The sequence below is a fragment of the Dasypus novemcinctus genome, chromosome 25 (assembly GCF_030445035.2).
Source record: "Dasypus novemcinctus isolate mDasNov1 chromosome 25, mDasNov1.1.hap2, whole genome shotgun sequence".
In the NCBI taxonomy this organism is placed as follows: domain Eukaryota; kingdom Metazoa; phylum Chordata; class Mammalia; order Cingulata; family Dasypodidae; genus Dasypus; species Dasypus novemcinctus.
The window spans coordinates 25,200,262-25,221,988 of record NC_080697.1 but is presented as its reverse complement, the minus strand read 5'-3'; the positions used below and the strand labels follow the sequence as shown (position 1 = coordinate 25,221,988).

The window sequence follows — 21,727 nt, the reverse complement described above, 5'->3', positions numbered from 1 at the left end:
ATCTTGCTCTGCAGCTCTCTGTGTGTGCAGTGGCACTCGTGGGCAGGCTGCACTTTTTTTTGCATGGGCGGCTCTCCTAGTGGGGCATATTCCTTGTGCGTGTGTCCCCCTACATGGGGGACAACACTGTGTGGCAGGGCACTCCTTGTGCGTGGCAGTACTGTGTGTGGGCCAGCGCACCACACGGTTCAGGAGGCCCTGGGTTTGAACCCTGGACCCTCCATATGGTAGGCAGATGCTCTATCAGTTGAGCCACAAGTGCTTCCCAACCCTAAATAATTTTTAACTTTGTTTTCTTTTTCCAAAGGTAGCCACAAAAATAAAAACCTTTTTGATTTTTTGAGCACTTTTTAAAAAATTAGTCAAAGCATAATTTAGGCTTGGTCTTTCTGACATTGCTCTCATAGGTGCTCTTTCCCTCATTTGGTCCTATTTTTAAAATATCAGACACCTTCCTGAGTCTTTGACTTCTTTAAATGAGTGCACTTATCTTTCTCTTTCACATTAGCTATGATTGTATTGTCACAACTTTAGTTTGGGAGCTTCTGGTTCTTCTTTGTCTCTGTCCATGGGTTGACCCCCTTCTTTTCCCTCTTTCTCTCCCTTACCCTTTTTCAAAATCTGTTTTTCAAATTGAATGACACATATTATCCATGCTCTCCATTCTCTTCATAGTTGGCATGAATTCCAAGAAGACAACGGTATTCTCCTGTAGGTTCTCCTTGCTCCCACATCTGCTTTCAATTTTTATTATTTGAGGCCAGTGTGGTCATTAACTCTGTCAGGAGACATCATGAGACAATGAAAAGTGATGGCTTTGGAGCTAGGTAGATGAAGGTTACAATCTTAACTCTTTCTCAGTAGCTGTGTAATGTTGAGAAAGTTGCTTCGTCTACCTAAGTCTCAGTCTCCTGATATTTAAAAGGAAGGGAATAATACCTACTTTGTGAAGTTGAGGATGACTCAATTAAAAGATTTGAGATAATGTGTGTAAATTACCTGGTGTATGATAAGTATACAACAAATGAAAACTATTTTTAATTAGAGTCAGTCAATGTGAAAATCAGTTTTTACTTTTATTAAGACTTCTATTTAGGAAGTTTACCTAACCACTTTTTGAACCTCAATTTCTTTATCTACAAAATGGGGACAAAGGTTCTTACATTATAGAATTCCTAGGATGACTATAGCATCTAGCACATAGTACATTCTCTCAACAAGTGTTCTTTCTTTTCTACCTTCTGAACAAAGGCATATTCTGCTGGACATGTCTGGACTTAACTTGGTGTGTTATTTATTTATTTATTTATTTAAAGATTTATTTTTTATTGGTCTGTTATTTTTAACACAACAGAGGTATTTTATAAGTTTGAAGGCTCTACTTTAGCTCAATGGAATGCTTGTTTTGGTATCTTGGGAAAGCAGCATCCATTTCCTGTCTTTGTTTTCAATGGAAATACATTTTAATAAAAATATCACTTCTGATTCCCTCCTTCTTATGTCATTTGAACAGAAAGAATGAAATAAGCAAAAGAGAAAAACAACTTACCAAACATGACATTTTCAAATAGTGTGTAGAGTTATAGAATATCCCAGTGTATTGAAGGAACAATTATTTATTTTGAAAAAGTTACTTTCCCCATCAATCAGAAGAAGATCCTTATCTTTATTCATTTTTCAGCATTTGGGAAATACTAATTGAAAAGAAATCAATAAAATTGGGGAAAGGTTATTCTCACTAGAATATAAACAAAGATTCTTCCCCTTCTCACAGGGCTCTGAAGAAATGGTCTTAACATGCAGATTGCTTTTCTATTCTTTGTAATCCCACAGGAATCTTTGTATCTTGAATGACTGGAGAGTGTGGGCTTTGAAATCTGGCATACTCTGATTTTATTTCAAACTCTGTCACTTAATGTTGGCCACACATTTAACCTCCCTATGCCTCAGTTTCCTTTCTTTAAAAAATGGGTGACTTAGCTCTTCCCTCATATATTTTTTAGCAGAAACAACTAAAGTAATCAATGTATGCCAAAGCAATTAGTGCAATGTCTTGTCTAGACTACCTCAATATGTTCTTTTTCTTCTATTGATCTATCCAATACAATGAACTCGATAGTCACAGATAATCAATACAAGTAAATAATGGGATATGCTGGAAGAATGTATCAGTGAAATTAATCTCATTTTTACTGGCATAAATCAATTTGAAGAACCATCTGCTCTTGAGAGGAGCAGAGACAACTGAACTCATAATAAATGGCATAATGATTTTAATTTTGAATGGAATATGAATCCCACCTGTGCTATGATTGTTAATAATTATATTATTATTGATAATAACAACTGCTACCATTTGTTGTATCTGGTGCTTATCCTTCAAGGATTAGTATATGAAGTATTATATACATTTTACAGAGGTTCAGAATTGACAGAAGATTCTCCAAACTTACACAGCTAATAATAATGAGTCAGGATTTGAACCTAGTCCTCCCCTTTCTATGTTTGAAGTTTTGTTTTGTATGATGACAGAGATAGACCATTGCTACAAGCATGTACATAATTAGCCTCACTTTATAACTGAATCCATGATAATTTTTAAAAAATCTTAGTTGTATTTATTCTCTGGAAAAAATAGCAGCAATCTGGGGGATGGGGATTTTACATTTCCCCAGTTTTGGTGTCTGATTCTATTAAGTTTCATCTGGATAAGTGACAGAGTGTTCTACCATTGGGTTATGGTCTAACTACCAAATGTGGTCAGCCTGTGGCTGAGGAGTCAAGACTGGATAGGTACTGACAAAGGAAGTAAGGGATATACATATATATTGCAGCAGTTTGACATAGTTATGAATTCCAAAAATAGATGTTGCGTTATGTTTATAAATTGATCTGAATCTGGGCATGATTAAGTTATGATTAGGGCTTTGATTGGGCCACGTCCCTTGGTGGGTGGGGACTCACAGATAAAAGGCATGGCAAAGGACAGAGTGGGGGTTTTTGATGTTGGAGTTTGATGTGGAAGCCTTAAGCTGGAGCGCCAGGAAGTCAGCACTCAGAGGAAAGAGAAGCAAGCCTCAGGAAGAGAGGACCTGAGCCAGGAGAAGAACACAGAGGAATAGAGACAGCTCCTTAGACACGGTGGAAACCCCAGGTAGAGAGAAAGAGCCATTCACCTGATAGTTTACAGCTGACCTTGTGGAGAGAGGCGAAGTCTGGAGAACCTCATGGTCTACAACTGACCTTGTGGAGAAAACAGAGGCGCGAGCCCAGAGGAACCCAGGAAACCTGAACTCTGGCGGTTGTCGGCAGCCATCTAGCTCCAACACATGAAAATAGACTTTGGTGAGGGAAGTAACTTATGCTTACAGCCTGGTATCTGTATGCTCCTACCCCAAATAAATACCCTTTATTTTTAAAAAAAGCCAACCAATTTCTGGTAGTTTGCTTCAGCACCCCTTTGGCTGACTAATACATACATAGAGTGGGGGGGGGAGGGAGAGAGAGAGAGAGATTGGACACTTGCAGGGGTGGAATCAGGATTTTACTTTGTTATATAAGATAAGATATATATATATTGCAGGAGATATCTATCTATCTATCTATCTATCATCTATCTATTAGAGTTTGGACACTTGCAGGGGTGGAATCAGGGTTTTCCAGAAAAACAGAACCATCAGGATATATGTACACACATACATATGCACATATATATGTGTTTGTGTGTATGTAAATTTTAAGAAATTTATTACAGAAATTGACTCATGTAACCATGGGGATTGACAAGTCCAAATTCCATAGCTCTCTTATTGCTGAAGGCCATCTTTGTTGACTGTAATCAGCTATAGATAAAATCAACTGACTAATGATTTAAATCCATGAAATACCCTCACAGTAACAATTAGTCGAGTGCTTACTTGACCAAAGAACTGGACACCATAACCTAGTCAAGCTGACACATGAAATTACCAATCAATGTGCAAAGTGAACTAGCATTCAAAATATACTTATAATGTGACAAGAACTGTGGTTAAGTGCATTAAATAAATTTTCTCATTTTATACTCACAACAATGTGTAAGACAAACCTGATAATCTACATTTAGTTGAGAACTGGGGGCTTTGAGAGGTTAAGTAACTCATGTAGTGTAAGAAATGCAGTTGCCTTGAAGACCACCAGCAAGCACAAGCTCAGGAAAACAAGCAGGCTCCTTGGCTCCTTGCAGGCTCAGAAAAGACAGAGAGATCCGGCTCTCTGCATTTGCCCCAACCTGATCTTCTTGATAGGAGGGATAAAGCTCTAAAGAGACCACCAGCCATGGCAGAGCCCATGTACAAAGACTGGGAAAAGTGGGTTTACTCTGGTTTGTTTTGATTAACTTATGGCATTCAAGAAAATATTTGTCATATCACTAGCTAAATAAAAATTTAAGGAACAGACAGCTCAGAGACTTTATCCTAGAGTTAACTCTTTAAAATACTAAAATTTATAAGGGGCAATGAAAGATTACAAGACAACCAAAGACAATGGAAATGACTCCAAAGGAATAATATAAAAATCTAGAAACCATCAATGAAGAACACCAGACTTTGGACTTACCAGAAAAGACTTAAAAATGACCCTCAATATGTTCAAGAAAATAAAGGAAAACACAGAGAGAGAACTGAAGGATATGAGGAAAACAATGACTGAACAAGATTGGAATTTCTGTAGGAACCAAAGAGAAATACTGGAGTTGAAGACCACTATAACTGAAATGAAAATTCACTAGGTGGTTTCAACAGCAGATTGCAGCTGGCAACCAAGAATTCTATATCTGGTAAAATTGTCTTTAAAAAGTGATGGAAGTAGCAAGACATTTCCAGAAAAAAAGAAAAATAAACATTGTTTAGGGTGCTGTGGGAAGGAATTTTTTATACATACACATATACATGTACGTATACTTGGACGTATACATATGCATAAGCATATATATAGCATGATATATAAAATTAAAAATTTTAATATCAAAAATTAAAATATCTAAAAGACTATGCAGAGGTCTGCTTTTAGTTAGCATGTGGAAGCATGTGAAAGATCTTCACCAACAAAACAATAAAAAAATCACCAGATAAAACACATAATTGTATTTAATGCTATTAAAGAGCTATGGACACAAGGAAATCTAAGAGAACTAAACTCTAGGGGGATCAGCTCTTCCTAGGTGAGCACGTGATGAAGAAGATTCCATACTTCTATCCAGTTGCTGAAGGTAGGAGTAAAGGGCAGGGGAGTGAGGCAACAAGAGAAAGAGAGTCTTTGCTTGGGCAAGGGATAACCTGCCAAACTTTTGACAACTTGGCAATTGGTATTATTAGATTTGAATCTGGAGGAGCCCCTAATTCAGATATAATCCTTTGGGCAAGTAATTCACTAATTTTGCTGAGTAAACAGAAGCTGGAAGACTGATTAAAAGTTGAAAGAGCTCTCAAGATACAGTGGTTTCACAATTTTGAAATCTTGTGATTTGAAAGTATCATGTTTGACAGCTCAGAGTATTAAAATCTCATGATCTTACAGTCTTGGGTCTTGATGTCTTGCACACTTGAGGTCTTGAAGACTGGTGGTTTCAAAGTCTACTGGTCTTACAGTCTTGCCATTACTCAGTTTTGAGATATAGCAATCTTACAGTGTTTGCTCTCTGGCCCTTTGTTTTAGTCAGTCAAAGGGGTGCTAATGCAAAATAACAGAAGCCTGCTGGCTTTTATAAAGGGTATTTATTTGGGGTAGGAATTTACAGATACCAGGCCATAAAGCATAAGTTACTTCCCTCACCAAACTCTATCGCCATGTGTTGGAGCAAGGTGACCGCCGACACCTGCAAGGGTTCAGGCTTCTTCCTCTCTTCCTGGGTCTTGCTTTTCTCTGGGCTCAGGGTTCCTCTCTTCCCGGGTCTTGCTTCTCTTTCTTCTGTGTGCTTAATTCCCAGGGCTCCAGCCTAAGACTTCAGCATAAACTCCAACATCAAAACTCCAGCATCAAAAACCTCCAACTCTGTCCTTAGCTATGTCATTGTTTTTTTTAAGATTTATTATTTATTTATTTATTTCTCTCCCCCCACCCTGTTGTCTGCTCTCTGTGTCCATTCGCTATGTGTTCTTCTGTGTTCACTTGGATTCTTGTCAGTGGCACCGGGAATCTGTCTCTTTTTGTTGTGTCATCTTGCTGCATCAGCTCTCCATGTGTGCAGCGTCACACCTGGGCAGGCTGCGCTTCCTTCACATAGGGTAGGACTCCTTACAAGGTGCACTCCTTGTGCGTGGGGCTCCCCTATGTGGGGGACACCCCTGTGTGGCAGGGCACTCCTTGTGTGCATCAGCACTTCATATGGGCCATCTCACCACACAGGTCAGGATCTCCCATGTGGTAGGTGGTCACTCTATCCACTCCACTCTATCCAAATCCACTTCTCTGCTGTGTCTTTTATCTGTGAATCCCCACCCTACTGATGTGGCCCAATCAAAGCCCTAATCATAATTTAATCATGCCCAGGTATAGACCAGTTTACAAACATAATCCAATATCTATTTTTGGAATTCATAACTATATCAAAAAGCTACACCTTTCCTGGAGAAAGAGGCTTGAACTCATCTTCAGTGTTTGAAGGTGGCCCAAAACTACAACCAAACATTCCCACCCAATTCAGTTTCTGATGATTTCAAATATATCAATGGCCATAGCAAGACATGAAGTTGAGGGCTAGGTGGCAAAGCAAAGAACAATCTCTTTAGACTTTCACATTCAAATTCCAATGCCCTGGGAAGTGGACTTGGCCCATCTACCACATGGGAGGTCCACGGTTCAAACCCCGGGCCTCCTTGACTCCTGTGGAGCTGGCCCATGTGCAGTGCTGATGTGTGCAGGGAGTGCCGTGCCATGCAGGGGTGTCCACCGCGTAGGGAAGCCCCACGCACAAGGAGTGTGCCCCGTAAGGAGAGCCACCCAGTGCAAAAGAAAGTACAGCCTGCCCAGGAATGTCACCTTACACATGGAGAGCTGACACAACAAGATGATGCAGAAAAAAGAAACACAGATTCCTGGTGCTGCTAATAAGGATAGAAGCAGTCACAGAAGAAACACAGTGAATGGACACAAAGAGCAGAAGAGCAGACAACTGGGGGGTGGGGGGAAGGGGAGAGAAATAAAAAAAAAAAAGACCCAAGTTACTTAATGATGGAACAATTTGTAAAATTGTTATCTGCAGCAATTTGAAAGCTAGAAAATAGATTTCTTTAATTTGCACATGTGGATAAAATTTCCAAATAGAATGTTGAAAGTATCAATTGTCTTTTTTGGTTTCTTAGCTGTATATGATATATGACATATATATATGATAAGATACATAATAAAATATATATATATATATATATATATATGAGAAGATACATGAAAAGACAAATGAATAAAGAAGGAATTTAGAAGACATTTTAGACTCAGGACATGCCACCTTAGAAAATAAAACTATTTCTTGTCCCTAGTCACTCCCAGTAAAGAATCATAAAATAGGAAATAGACTTAGGGTAATGGTCAAATTAAGGATGTAGCTCTTAGATAGCTTTATAAGACAAGATATATTTAACGTGGTGCCAGAAGACCCTTTCATCTTGACAAGGGACTTCTAGGAATCATAAGGGTATTGCTCCATGGCAGTTCCATACATCGCCCCAAATAGAAACAGGCCTCTCTCAGAAAGAATTATGGACGTGGCTTGGGGGAAATTTAGTGAATTCTGATCAAATTCATTGGAAATTGAAAATTGAAAATTCATTGAAAATTTAAAAATAATTGTATTAAGAAAAGCACCACCAGCTTGGCATATAATAGGAAGAGTCCAAAATGAAGAGAGATTTCCACTTTTAGTCATGATGGAATAATTCATTCTATACTTTCCTTCCTGCCATAAATAACTACAAAACGTGACAAAATATATGAGGCAACTCTTTTCAGTCATTTGGGCAATAGGCAGTACATGACTGTGACCCCTGAGAGAAAGGGAAAACACAGGAGATGAATCCCGCATTCACAATGATTTTTTGCCTGGGGCAATTTGCTAATTGAAGCCCGGGGAGGAGGAACCAAGCAGAGCACAGCAAGCCTACTGAGCTGAGGGGTTAGAGATCAGAATTTGGATCTGCTAACATAGCTGTAATTTTCAAAGTAAGTTACTAGTGGGAGCTGTACAGAGAGGTATTCTGGAAGTCTCTGTGGGGGGTGTCCCTGTGGGTCTGTGGATGAAGGTTGAGCTACACACAAGGTAAATGAGACTTTTCAAAAGCTAACATAGAGTAGATGCTGTGGGGATGAGAGTGGAAAGAAGATTCTAAGGCTTTCACAGTGCTGGGAAGCATCAGGGTACCAGCCCAATGAAAGTAGAGAAGCCTCGTTAAATATTCTGGACCCCGCTGAAACACTAAAGAGACCACATTTTAAGAAGGACCATGCCCTAAGGTAAAAGCCACTCTATACCTGACTTAACAAAGACCAAATGAAACTAAGCCTCAACAGGATTAAGGCAGGATTAAGGAGAGCTTCCAGTAAATTAACTGCTACAATAAAACTCAACACTCTTTAAAGAAAGACATTATAATGCAGACTTCTTACAACAAATTATTTACAACATCTAGAATACAATAAAATATTTTCAGTCATGTAAAGAAGCAGGAAAATGTGATCTATAGTAAAGGAAAAACCAAAACCAAAACCAAATAACAATTGATACAAACCCTAAAATGACTCAGATGTTGGAATTAGCAGATGAGGACTTTAAGCAGCTATTTTCAGTTCCTAAAGCAAATACTAAACAATAAAAAGAGTTTGCTTAAAATTCAATAGAATTTTAAAAAAATAGAATATTAAAAATACTCAACTAAAAAGAAAGAAGGAAAAGTGAAGAAACAAAAGCAGATGGCACAAAGAGTAAACAAATAACAAAATGGTGACTTAAACCCAACATATGTTGCTAATTACCTTAAATTATATATAGGCTATAACCTCCAATGAAATGGCAGAGGTTGTCAGCCTGAACAAAAAAGCAAAGACCCAACCGTATGTTGTCTAAAAGAAATTAAACATTAGGCTACAGATTAGTTGAAAGTAAAAGGATGAAAAATATATATCATTTGAACAATAGGCAATGGAAAGTTGGTATGAATACATTAATTTCAATGTAAATATCTAGAACAGAGTTAAAGAGGGATATTTCATAATGAAAAAAAGGTCAATTCAAAAAGAAGACATAAGAATCCTAAATGTATATGCATTTAAAAACAAAGCTTCAAAATACATAAAGCAAAAAGTGACAGAGCTAAAGGAAGATAAGCAAATCTACAATTATATTTGAAACTTTTAACATCTCCTTCTCAGTAATTGATAGAATAACTAGATAAACAATAAGGGCACAGAGGTAATAAATAATACAATCAACCAAATTGACCTAAATGACATTTATTTACATTATACCTTATTTTCAAATGCATATGGAATATTCACCAAAAGAGATTATAATTTTCAGAAGATTGAGATCTTAGAGAGTATGTCCTCTAGCCTTAATGAAATTCAATTAGAAATCTATAATAAAAAGATAACTAGAAAATTCCCAAATACTGTAAAAATAAATTATCCACATATAAATAACCTAGAAATCCAAGGTAAAAAATCTCAAAAGAAATTAGAAAATAGAAATTAGAAAATATTCCAAATGGGATAATATAAATAAGACAATATGTAAAATTAAGTGGAATGCAGTTAAAACTGTGCTTAGAGAAAAAAATATAGATTTAAATGTCTATATTAGAAAAGCAGAAAGATTAAAATCAATACCTAAAATTTTACCATTAGACGCTAGATAAAAAGAAGAGCAAATTAAATGTGACTAACTACAAGGAAGTAAATAATAAATGTAAGATCAGAAATTAATGAAATAGAAAACAAAGAAAATTGGCCACAGCAAATTTTTTAAAAAAGATTAACAAAATTGATAACCACCTAGCAAAGTTAATCAGGAAGTAAAGAAAGAAATATTTCCACTGTCAGGAATATAAGAATATCACTGCAAACAGCAAAGACAATAAAGGGATAATAAGGGGATATTATGACCAACTTTATGACAATAACTCTGGCAACTTTAATTAATTAATTGATATTTTAAAAGGCAAACTAAATTTGCCAAAGGTCTGACCTTTCTACAGGCAACAGTTTTAGATAAGATTCAAAAGACTTGTGTCCTGAATATATAAAGCAAACTATTGCTACAATCTGCATTAAACTCACAGTTATGTTTAGTGGAAAAACCTGACCCAAAAGAGTGCATGCTTCAGCATTCCATTTATAAGATGATCTAGAACTGGCAAATCTAAGCGATGGCAATAGAAATCAGTTCAGTAGATGCCTGAGACTTGTGAGAACAGACTTCAAGGGTGGCACCAGGAACTTTCTGGGGTTATAGAAATGTTCTATCTTGACTGGGGTGGTGCTTATGCAAGTGAATGTGTTTTTCAAAACTCATCAAGTGATGTGCTTAAATTCTGTATATTTTATCATATGGAAATTATGCCTCATAAAGTTGAATTTTAAAAGAATATTTACGGACATATAGTTCCTCCATTTCCTTGCATTTATCCCTCCCCTTTAAAGTAGATTCTGCAGCTTCTTCTCTATAGAAACTACTATTAGTAGACAACACTTATTACCCTTATAATTGCCCTGTCAAATGGACATTTTATTGTTTTCTTGTCCTTTGGCCTTTTAAAAGTATTTTACACAGTTGCCTCCTTCCTTTTTCATGAAACTCTTCTCTCAGTATGTGACAATGCACATACCCAGTTCTTCTGTTTTTCCAATTAATTCTTTATGACACTTCTTTCTCTTACTCACCAAATCAATTTAGTTCATGGCCATCTTCCTCTATATTAATTTCCTAGGTAATCTCGTATTAGTCCCATGACTATCATTTCTATATGGAGAGTTAAATCTACCTTCAGAACACACCCTCATTTCTGAGTTCTAGTCATGCCATTTCAACTGCTCTTAAATTGGTAAGTCTATCCTTTGCTGCCCAACTCATTTCAGGCAAAATCTGAACTTTATTTACCAGTGTGTCTGCAGAGTCTAGCACAATGCCAGGCATGGAGTCTGACATATAGTTGGTATAGAATTTAGTGGTTGATTGAGTGCTAGGGGGTGATTAGGTGGTAAACATCAAGGATGATTTGAAATTTATTATTTGGATTACAGCAGAGATGATGGTCATTAATGGAGATAGATAATGGAGGAAATTTGATCATGACATTATTTCCTTGTTCAAAAATTTTCAGTGGTTCCTCACTGCTGACCAAATCAACATCAGACTCCCTAACCTGAAGTTTAAGATCCTCTACAATCCATTTATTTTTCAACATGATCTCAGATCTTTCACTTCTACCAAACATCTGCTCTGTATCTCCTGGGCAAATGTTAGGCAGTCCCATCTACTGAGCCACTTCTTCCATCTAGAATGCACTTTCTCTCCAACCTACCAAACAAAATCCTATCCTTGGTTTAAGACAACTCAAATAGCATTTTATACAATTAGAATGCTTTTCTACAAATAACCCAGACAGTAAGAATCCTACCTATGAGGACATATAAATCTTGTGGCTTGTATTGCTAATATAATATTCAATTATATAGATGTATATTTTTATCATATCTGCAAGACTTAAGGCTTTTAAAGAGATTGTGCCTCATTTCTACATTTCAATCTCTCTAAATACCCAACTCATCACTTGACAGCTAATAAATCCTTAATAGATAATTATAAAATCAAAGAATAGAAAGAGATGAATGAATAATTGAAGATATGAAGGAATGAATGGGTGAAGCAGTTGATAATAATTGATCCTCAATTGTTTTTACATATATACCCTTATCAGATACTTACTTTTTCAATAAGTTTTTAATAACTGTACTGAATGTGCCAGCACTGAATAAAGCATGTGTTCAAGAGAAAATAGAGGTCAAGAGGTCAGCTTGTCTGAATGACTTTCAAAGTTGGCCTAATTGATCTGTGGCTTGGAGTTTGTGGTTCTTGGTTCCAGCTAGAACCCCTGTGCCAATTAGTAGAACAGACCTAGTAAAAATAGAAGCCAAGTGAAATGTTTATACTTCTCCAGGCGCACTATATATAAATTATTAATGCTTCCTGATACTGTGTTTTCTACAAATATATTTAAATGTGAATACATTGGTGGAAACAAAATACTTTTATATTTCCATTGTTCCAGTGTAATTTATAAAACTAACCCTTAGCATATAGTTATGATTACAAAACTAGAAAATGTGCCAAGTGCTGAGAAGCATAGAATCACCTTTTAGCTCCTCTTAGTAATATAAATTTTTGTTAATATATTGATATATATGCATTTAGGGTATTTTTTTCCAAGTATGGAATGATACCATCTCTATAATAACTTGCTTTCTTTCTCTTAATATATTTACAATGTTCTCTGTGTAATTAAGCTTTCTCAATAGAACATAAGTTTTAATGGTTGTAAGATGTTCTGTCATATCCACATATCATGTAATTCTTAGAATATTTCATAAGTATACTTAATTCTGTGATAAACATCCCTATATCCAAAGCTTTAGCACCTCTCTTGTTATATTTGGGTCGAAGACCAGGCACAGTCCTATGGGTTTTTCATACAAATTGCCATAACTTGACAGAATGGTTTTTTAAATTTTGTTTTTAAGCAATTTAAACTCTCATGAACATGTGAACTTTTCTACTTCCCTATTCCCTCTCCACCAATTTTGTAGGTAAGAGATAATACTTCAATGTTGTTTAATTTACATTTATCTGAGTACTTATTTGTTAAATATCCTCCTTTGTTTATGAACCTTTTGTATTTTTTCTTTTGCACTAAATTTAACTCCAATGTCTATTTTTCCATTGATATTTGTAAGAGCTATTTATATATTAAGGATATTAGTCTTTTGTCACAAAATACAACCATAATTTCCCAGTTTTTGTATACTGTGAACTTCATTTGTGTTGAGTTTTTCACATATAGATCACTTTCATTTTATATTCTCCCATATATCATAGGTAATGCCATATACTTTTTAATATTCTTTTATTTCATTTTTTGTATTTTAAATTTTCAATTGACCTATAATTTAAACTGAAGATGGCTTCATTTCCCCCTCAACTAATTAGAAACTTTCCTATCACCATTATTGAATAATTCCTTTCAATGAATAATTTGAAATGACACCATTATTGTATATTGAAATCTTACACATATATTGTTTGTGCTAGACTTTCTATTTTGTTTCATTTATCTGGTTTCTAGTCTGTGAGGATATGCTTCATTATTGCAGAATTGTAATGTGCATAAATATTTACTAATGTAATTCCATCCTTATTATTCTTCCTTTTAGAAGATTTATTGTCTCTTTTCATCTATTTATTTTTCCAGATAAACTTTAGAAATGGTTTATTCGAGTTTCAAAAAAAATCCTTTTAGGATTTGATTGGAATCTCATTAAGATTCATAAATTAAATAATGGCAAACTGACAACTTTGCAAAATCCTATCTACCCAACCAAACGGATTTTATTCCAACTTTTCTTTCAGTTGTAAATATTCTTATGTGTCCAAGAATTTATTACATTTATTCTAGGAATCTTATTATACTGTTGCTATCTTAGATGGTATCTTGTAATTCATCATAGTTTCTAATAGTCATTGCATATTTATTTTGAACTCTCCTGTACGATCTAAGAGGCATTATTCCCTTGTGTTCTCAGGTGTATCACCTATAAATATCTGTTTATTGCTTTTGCCATCTTTTTGGTTTTGATTTCTAGGAGTCCTTTTTTAATTTTAGATATTAATCTTTTATTTGGTTTTAAACTTATATATCTCTTCTCCCAGTTGTCACCCCCAAATTAACTGTATTTATGATGTGTGTAAGTGAAAAGAATTCTTCCATTTTGATACAAATTCATCAATACATCAAAAATTCACCTTAAAGGTTTTGCTTTTGATCTCCCATTGAAGATGACCTTTCTAACCTCTGGTAAGATATACTCCAAACTTTTCTTTATTAAATTTATATAGTCACTATTCATATTTTGATCTTTCACCCATATGGAACATATATTTGCAAATACCTTGAGGTAGGATCTAATTTATTTTTCTCTATATTATAAGTTAGGTTTTCCAACACCATCTATTTAACAACCCATCCTTTCATCATGGATTTTTGGAATTACTTCTTTGATAATCCAAAAACACATATGCAGGAGTATAATTTTGAGCCCTTTATTATTATTTTCAAAACTATGGTCCACTTCACGAATTTGAGTTTCATGCTTGTACAGGAGCCATGCTACTCTTCTTGGTATCATTTATATTTTAGTATATGTGCTGCCAAAGGGAGTAAAGCTCTTTATTATTTTCCACTGATCTATTTGCCATCATTTCTTAAAGAATGAACCCATTACCCTCTATTTTTTCAAAATAGATTTAGCTATTCAAGAACTTAAATTTTTCCATATAAATTTTTTTTGCTTGCATTAGTTTGTTTTTATTTCTTGGAAAATCTTAAAAAATTAATTTATTGAAGTATATCACTCATATAAGTGTATAATAATAGTTGTGAACATACAAAACAAACATATGTAACATCATACAGGACTCTCATAACTCACCCTACCACAATAACTTGCATTATTGTTAAACCCTTAAATAATAATTAAAGAGCATTGTCAAAATATTACTACTAACCAAAGTATTTTCCCCCCAACCAACCCTATTATTATTATCTTTATATCATTTATATGTGAACATACATAAACAATTAAAGGGTATAGTAAAAGTTGTGAACTTACAAAGCAAACATGCATAACATCATACAGGGGTCCCATACATCAACCTTCCACCAACATCTTGCATTGCCTTGAGACAGTTGTTACAAATTATGAAAGAATTTTGTCAAAATCTTACTACAAATCATAGTCCTTATCTTACATTTGGTGTGTTTTTCCCCCAACCCACCCTATTATTATTTTTTAAATATATTTTTTATGACAGAAGTTGTAAACTTATGAATCAACCATGCACATGTACAGAATTCCCAAACAACACCCCTCCATCAACACACCACACTCTGGTGGAACATTTGCTACAGATAAGATAATCTCATGATTGTTATCATGTCCATAGAGTACTTTTGGCTCACATTTTCCATACTGCTTCATTATCAACACAATACATCTTTCACATTGACGCAAGGATATTATATTATTACTGCTAACCACAGTCTGTAGGTCATTCAAGCTGCATTTTTCCCATGCTTCTCCACATTCCCAACACATTGTGTAGTGATATACATTTGCTCTAGCTAACAAAGGACACTCTTGCATCTGTACCATCAACCACAATTCTCATTCACCTCTTGGTTTACTGTGCTGTTCAGTTCCTAGATTATTCTCTAGCATTCTGTCAATTGGTATTTACATACCTAGACTACCATTTTCAGCCACATCCCCATTTATAAACTAGCTGTTACTCACTATGTGTTACCATCCACTCTATACATTTTACATACTTTCACAGTAAAGCTTATTAAAACTTCTCTATATATTAAACAGTAGTAGTCCAACTCTATTCTCCTCTTATCTCCTTTAAGAGTCCTCTACCTACCACCAGGTCTTGAAGATATTTTCCTAAAATTTCTTCTAGAAGTTTTATGTTTCTTGCTTTTATTTTTAGTTTTTTGATCCATTCTGAGTTAATTTTTGGATAAGGTATGACATAGAGGTCCTCTTTCCTTCTTTCGACTATGGATATCCAATTCTTTCAGCACCATTTGTTAAATGGACTGTGTGGGTATGACAGGCTAGTCAAAAGTCCCTTGACCATAAAGTTGGTTCCATTGGCCTATATAACTGCCTTTATGCCAGTACGCTGTTTTTACCACTATAGCTAGGCAATATGATTTGAAGTCTGGGGATGAGGGTTCGCTTTTCCTTTTTATGATGTTTCTGACTATTCAGGACCCCTTGCCCTTCCAAATAAATTTGATGATCGTGTTTTCAATTTTTTTTTAATGCTGGTGGAATTTTTATCAGGATTGCATTGAATCTCTATATCGATTTTAGTAGAATTGACACCTTAATGATTTTTAGTCTTCCAATCCATGACTGGAAGTTTTTTAGGCCTTTTAAAATTTCTTTTAACAATCACCGGACATTGTAAATCCTCACAGGGCCCACTGGATGGAATGGGGGAGAGTATGGGCCAAGATGTGGACCACTGACCATGAGGTGCAGAGGTGCCCAAAGATGTACTTACCAAATGCAATGGATGTGTCATGATGATGGGAACGAGTGTTGCTGGGGGGGGGGGGGGGGGGAGAGGTGGGGTGGGGGGGTGGGATTGAATGGGACCTCATATATATATTTATTGAGTTGCAGTTTTTTGAATACGGGTGCTTTACATTGATAGTTAAGTTTATTCCTGACTATTTGAGTTTTATCTGGCATATTTTATTTTCACCACTATTTTGACACTTTTAGTTACATATAATCTTCATTTGTAGACCCTCTTCCAGGCCCCTCTCTCCTGTCTTTTCTTTTCAGCCTCTAGAACATCTTTTAGCATTTCCTGAAAATCTGGTCTCTTGCTTAGAAATTCTCTCAGTTTCTGTTTATCTGTGAAAATTCTAATCTCACCCTCACTTTTGAAAGACAGTATCAGTCTTGCTGTATATAAGATTCTTGTATCAATCTTCCTGGATATAGGATTCTTGGCTGGAAGATTTTCTCTTGTAGTATCTTAAATATATCAGTCCCTGTCTTCTTGCCTCCATGGTTTCTGGTGAGGTATCCCTTATATGTTATGCATTGCTTTTCCCTTGCTGTTCTTAGAATTCTCTCATTGTCTCTGGCACTTGACATTCTGATGAGTATGTGTCTCAGAGTTGGTCTCTTCAGGTTTTTTCAAATGAGAGTATGTTGTGCTTCTGGGACATAGATATCTATGTCCTTAAATAGGGTTGGGAAATTTTCTACCATTATTTCTTCAAATATTCCTTCTGCCCCCTTTCCCTTCTCTTCTTCTTCTGGGACACCCATAACACATATGTTTGCATACCTTTTGCTGTCATTTAATTCCCTGAGAACTTTGTTCAAATTTTTCCATTCTTTTCTTCATCTGCTCTTTTGTATGTTCACTTTCAGAGGTCATTTCTTCAAGCTTACTAATCCTTTCTTCTGCCTCCTCAAATCTGCTATTATATGATTCCAATGTTTTTAAAATTTCATTTATTGCACCTTTCATTCCCATAAGAGCTGCTATTTCTCTATGTATGCTTTCAAATTCTTCTCTTTGCTCATCAGTGTCTTCTTAATATCCTTAATCTCTTTAGCCATCTCATTGAATTTATTCAGGAGATTTGTTTGAACATCTATGATTAGTTGTCTCAACTTCTTTATGTCATCTGGAAGCTTATCTTGTTCCTTTAACTGGGCCATACCTTCCTGTTTCTTTGTGTGGATTGTAATTTTTTGTTGGTGTTTTGGCATCTGGCTTACTAGAGTATTTATTCTGGATGCAGTTCTTCTCTTTAGTTTAGGGCTTCCTGCCCTTTCTCCTTGCTGGTTGTGCAGTAGGAACCAAGGTGTTATAAGCTGTGGAGGCTCAAGCTGCCCTCATTGTGCCAGGGACCAATGAAGCTTCTCCCAACTTTCTCCTTTGCAGGGGTAGGGACAGAGTCACAGCTGTGTGGAATAATCCAAGTCATGCAGGCCTAGACTGTAGGTGACTGGACAGATGATGAAGCTTTATGCCCATTTCTCCCCTGCCTGGCATGGGGATGGAGCTGCAGGTGTGGGCAGAAATCTATGCAGTGCGGGTCCAAGATGACTGCAGCTTCCCCTATAGACTTCCAATTATTTAGTCTGTGCCAGCCAAATGTACCTGTAGTTACCTGGATAGGCTGATGCAGGGCCCACCAGTCTCTTCCCTGCCAGAGGGAGAGCTGAAGCATAGGCTAGGGCTGCAGGCCAATCTGGGTGAAAGAAACCTGTTCTTACGGTCACTGTGATTTCTGGTCCTGGCTTCCCCTCAGGCTGGAGTTGGAGTCAAAATAGCGGCCACCAGCCTCTTTCTGACCTGGGCAGATCCACACCCCAGCTGTTCCCTGGGTTATATTTTAGCCAGTTGAATGTACCAATCAGTAGCCGAAATTAGCAGCCAATTGTCTCCTCCTCCTCTGTTTTGGGGAAATGGAGCTTCCAATTCTAGCCACAGAATCGCTCCTGGGGTGGCTCATACTGCCAGAGTAGGATAATCAGTGGCCTCTGTGGCTTGGCCGATAATTTTCCGGAGAGACTGGTGTGGGTTCCCACTGCTTCCTCCCTGCAGGAGTTGGCACTGGGACATAGGTTAGAGCTGCAATCTGATCTGGATGGAAAGAAGCTGGTCCCTACCAGCACTGTGATTCTCAGTCTGCCCCACTTCCCCTTGTGCTAGGTGCAGAGTTAAGATGGCAGCTACTGGCCTCTTTCTGACTTGGATGGGCTCGAACTTTACCTGTTCTCAGGATTATACTAAAGCCCACTGAATTTACCCATCAGTAGCTGAAGTTGGTGCCCCACCATCTCTTCCTCCCGTGGAGCTTTCAATTCCAGTCACAGAACAACTCAGGAGGTGGCTTGTGTTTCCAGTGGAGGATGGGCACTGGCCTCCATGGCATGGATTGCTCTACTTATGAGTCTTCTCTGCAGATGGGCAGTCTCCTCCTTCTATTACTTCAAGGATGTTGCAGGATGTTCTTCTGGCCTCCTAGAGCCCCCAAACAGGTGCTTCAGCTAGCTCCAGATAGTTCTGGGTGTTTGTGAACTGCCCTGTTGCAGGAGCTGACTCTAGGAGCCCCTTACTCCATTGCCATCTTGCTGGTTGTTCCATATACATTTTTATTAAGATTGCTGAATTTCTTTAAAAAGTCTTGTTGAAATTTTAATTGACTTTGCACTGAGCTTTATTTTTTTTAAGATTTATTTATTTATTTCTCCCCATCTCCTCCTTGTTTGCACTTGCTGTGTCTGTTCGTCTTCCTTGTTTCTTTAGAAGGTGCTGGGAACCAAACCCAGGACCTCTGATATGGGAGGGAAGTGCCTAATCGCTTGAGCCACCTCTGTTCCCTGCTTTGTTGAATCTCTCACCATGTTTTTCTTCTTGTGTCTCTTGTTGCATCAGCTTGCCATGCCTGCCTGTTATGCCAGCTCACTGTCCCCTCCAGGAGGCACCAGGAACCGAACCAGGGACCTCCCATTTGGTAGGCAGGAGCTCAACTTCTTGAGTCACATCCACTTCCTTGCATTGAACTTTTAGACTAATTTGGGCAGAATAAAATCTTTGCAATGATAAGTTATCCCATCTGTGAACATGGAAAATCTATTTTATTCAAATCTTCTATCATATTCGAGTTATAACATTTTTGTTATAAAAGTAGTATGCCTTCTAGGTACTTTATAAATTTTGCTATTTTAAGTACCTTATTTTTACATTTATTTCTAGTTGGTTGTTGCTGTTTTAGAGAAATCTATAAAAGCCTGGCTCAGTTTTCTTATTATTTTAGTTCTAACAATTGCTGTCAAGTTTTCTGTATGTATGATCACACCATTTGCAAATGATAGATTTTCCCTTTCCCTTCTTAATCTTATAACTTTTATTAATACCTTCAATGGTATGTTAAAATTAGTGGGGATGGACAGGATGCTTGTTTTATTATGATCTTAAAGAGAATGTGTACTTAAGATTCCCCAAATATAATAAACCTTAGGGTTGTGGCATAAAACCTTTACGAAGTTAAACAAGGTCCATTTTGTTCTTTCTCTAAGAGGTTTTTTTAAAAATCAAACAAATGTTAAACTTTATGAGCTGCTTTCTCTGAGATTCTAATGTGATTTTCTCCCTTTGGTCCCTTAAAATAGTAAAATACCCTGAGGGAATTTTTGATGTTAAATCACCCTTACTTCTTTGGATAATCCCTCTTGGCTACGATGCCCAATATTTTATTACAAATTATGCACCTATGTTCATAAGTTAAATTGTTTTATAATTTCTTTTCTTACTTTCCTCATACCATCTCCCTCTCCATTATGCCGGCATGGTCTAGAATTTTAGTTCTAGATTGTAATAGTGGGTATGTAGTTAACTCAATTACACTAAATCCTTACTTCATTTATGTTTTAGTATTCTCCTGAACTTATTTGTTTTCTTGCTGAAACTCTTTCTTTAAGAATGTTTCCAAAGAGCTATTTGTAGCAAATCCCTTATGCATAAAAACATCTTTGTTACACCCAAAGATTAAACTGATGGATTTTATAAAATTCTAGGCTTTAAGCTAGTTTCTTCCAACAGTTTGAAAATATTTCTCCACTGACTTCTGCCTCTGCTGCTGCAATTACGATGTCTGATGTCAAAATGATTCTCATTCCCCTTTAGGTGATCTGCTTCTTTATTCTGGAAGTTTTTAGAAATAATTCATTGGTTTTGATGTTCTTAAATTTCGTGATTTAAGAATTGGGAGTTTACCATATTTTCTTTTTATATTTACTCTGCGTTCTATGACCCTTTTAAATCTGAAAGATGATATTTATTTGAAATCTAGAAAATTCTTATTTATTTATTTCCTCTCCACTGTTTATTTTTTCTCTCCTGATATTTCTTAACATATTTTTAAACAAAATTTTTATTGTCTTTTTTAAAAAAATACATAAATCACACAAAATGTTACATTAAAAATATAAATATAAGAGGTTCCCATATACCCCACTCCCCAACCTCCCACTAGCTTTTTGTTTTTTATTTTTTTCTCTTAATATTTTCTTTTTTTAAAATTTTCTTTATTTTCTTTTAAATGTTACATTAAAAAAATATGAGGTTCCCATATACCCCCTACCCCACCCACACCACCCCTCCCACATCAACAAACTCTTCCATCATTGTGGCATATCCACTGCACCCAGCGAATACATCGTAACATATTTTATATTATATGATTTCTTAATATCTTCTTAGTGTCTTCTGGGAGAGTTCTTTAATATGATCTTCTTAAAATGATTGCATTTTGCCATTCAAGCTATTGACTGAACTCTTTATTTCAATTTTATTTTTCATGCATAGTATGTCCAGATAATTTTTCTTTATGACTTCATTTTCCTTCAGTGTTAAACAACCTCCCTTATCTCTTTGATGATATTTAACGAATTTATTTTCAATTCTTGCTCTGTCCTATTAATTTCTCTTTGTTTGGTTTACCTTTTTCAGCTTCTGGTCTTTCATTTGTAAAAGTTGTGTAAAGATATCTTGTTACTCCTTGGCAACCTCATAGTCTCCTGGGGGTTTTTGACCACCTTAGCTCATGATGTAAACCCACAGGAAGAGGGTCCAGATGTTGCCTGCTCCGGAGGAGAAAATGCTTCATCCCTGTTGTTAAGTCTCCTCTCCTCCATGACTCTGCCTTTGCAAGTGCTGTAATCACCTGGCTATTCAGGTGTGGTTGGGGCGGGGGAAAAGCCCTTGTTAGGTGTACTCCACTCCAGCCAGGCTCCCCCGCTACCTTCCTCTTAATCTCTCCCCCATCTCTAGTGCTTGACTGATGCTGCCATATTTCCTGCTCTGCAGAAGTGACAT

The 21,727-nt window shown here is 36.4% G+C and overlaps 1 non-coding gene and 1 pseudogene across 1 annotated transcript; both read right to left on the bottom strand.

Moving 5' to 3' along the window:
- Nucleotides 1–21,727, bottom strand: part of LOC101420559 (protein KTI12 homolog) — an 88,261-nt pseudogene that overhangs the window by 42,250 nt on the left and 24,284 nt on the right.
- Nucleotides 14,359–14,465, bottom strand: LOC111766064 (U6 spliceosomal RNA). The gene has a single exon (XR_002798228.2). It is a non-coding gene; the product is annotated as a U6 spliceosomal RNA (small nuclear RNA).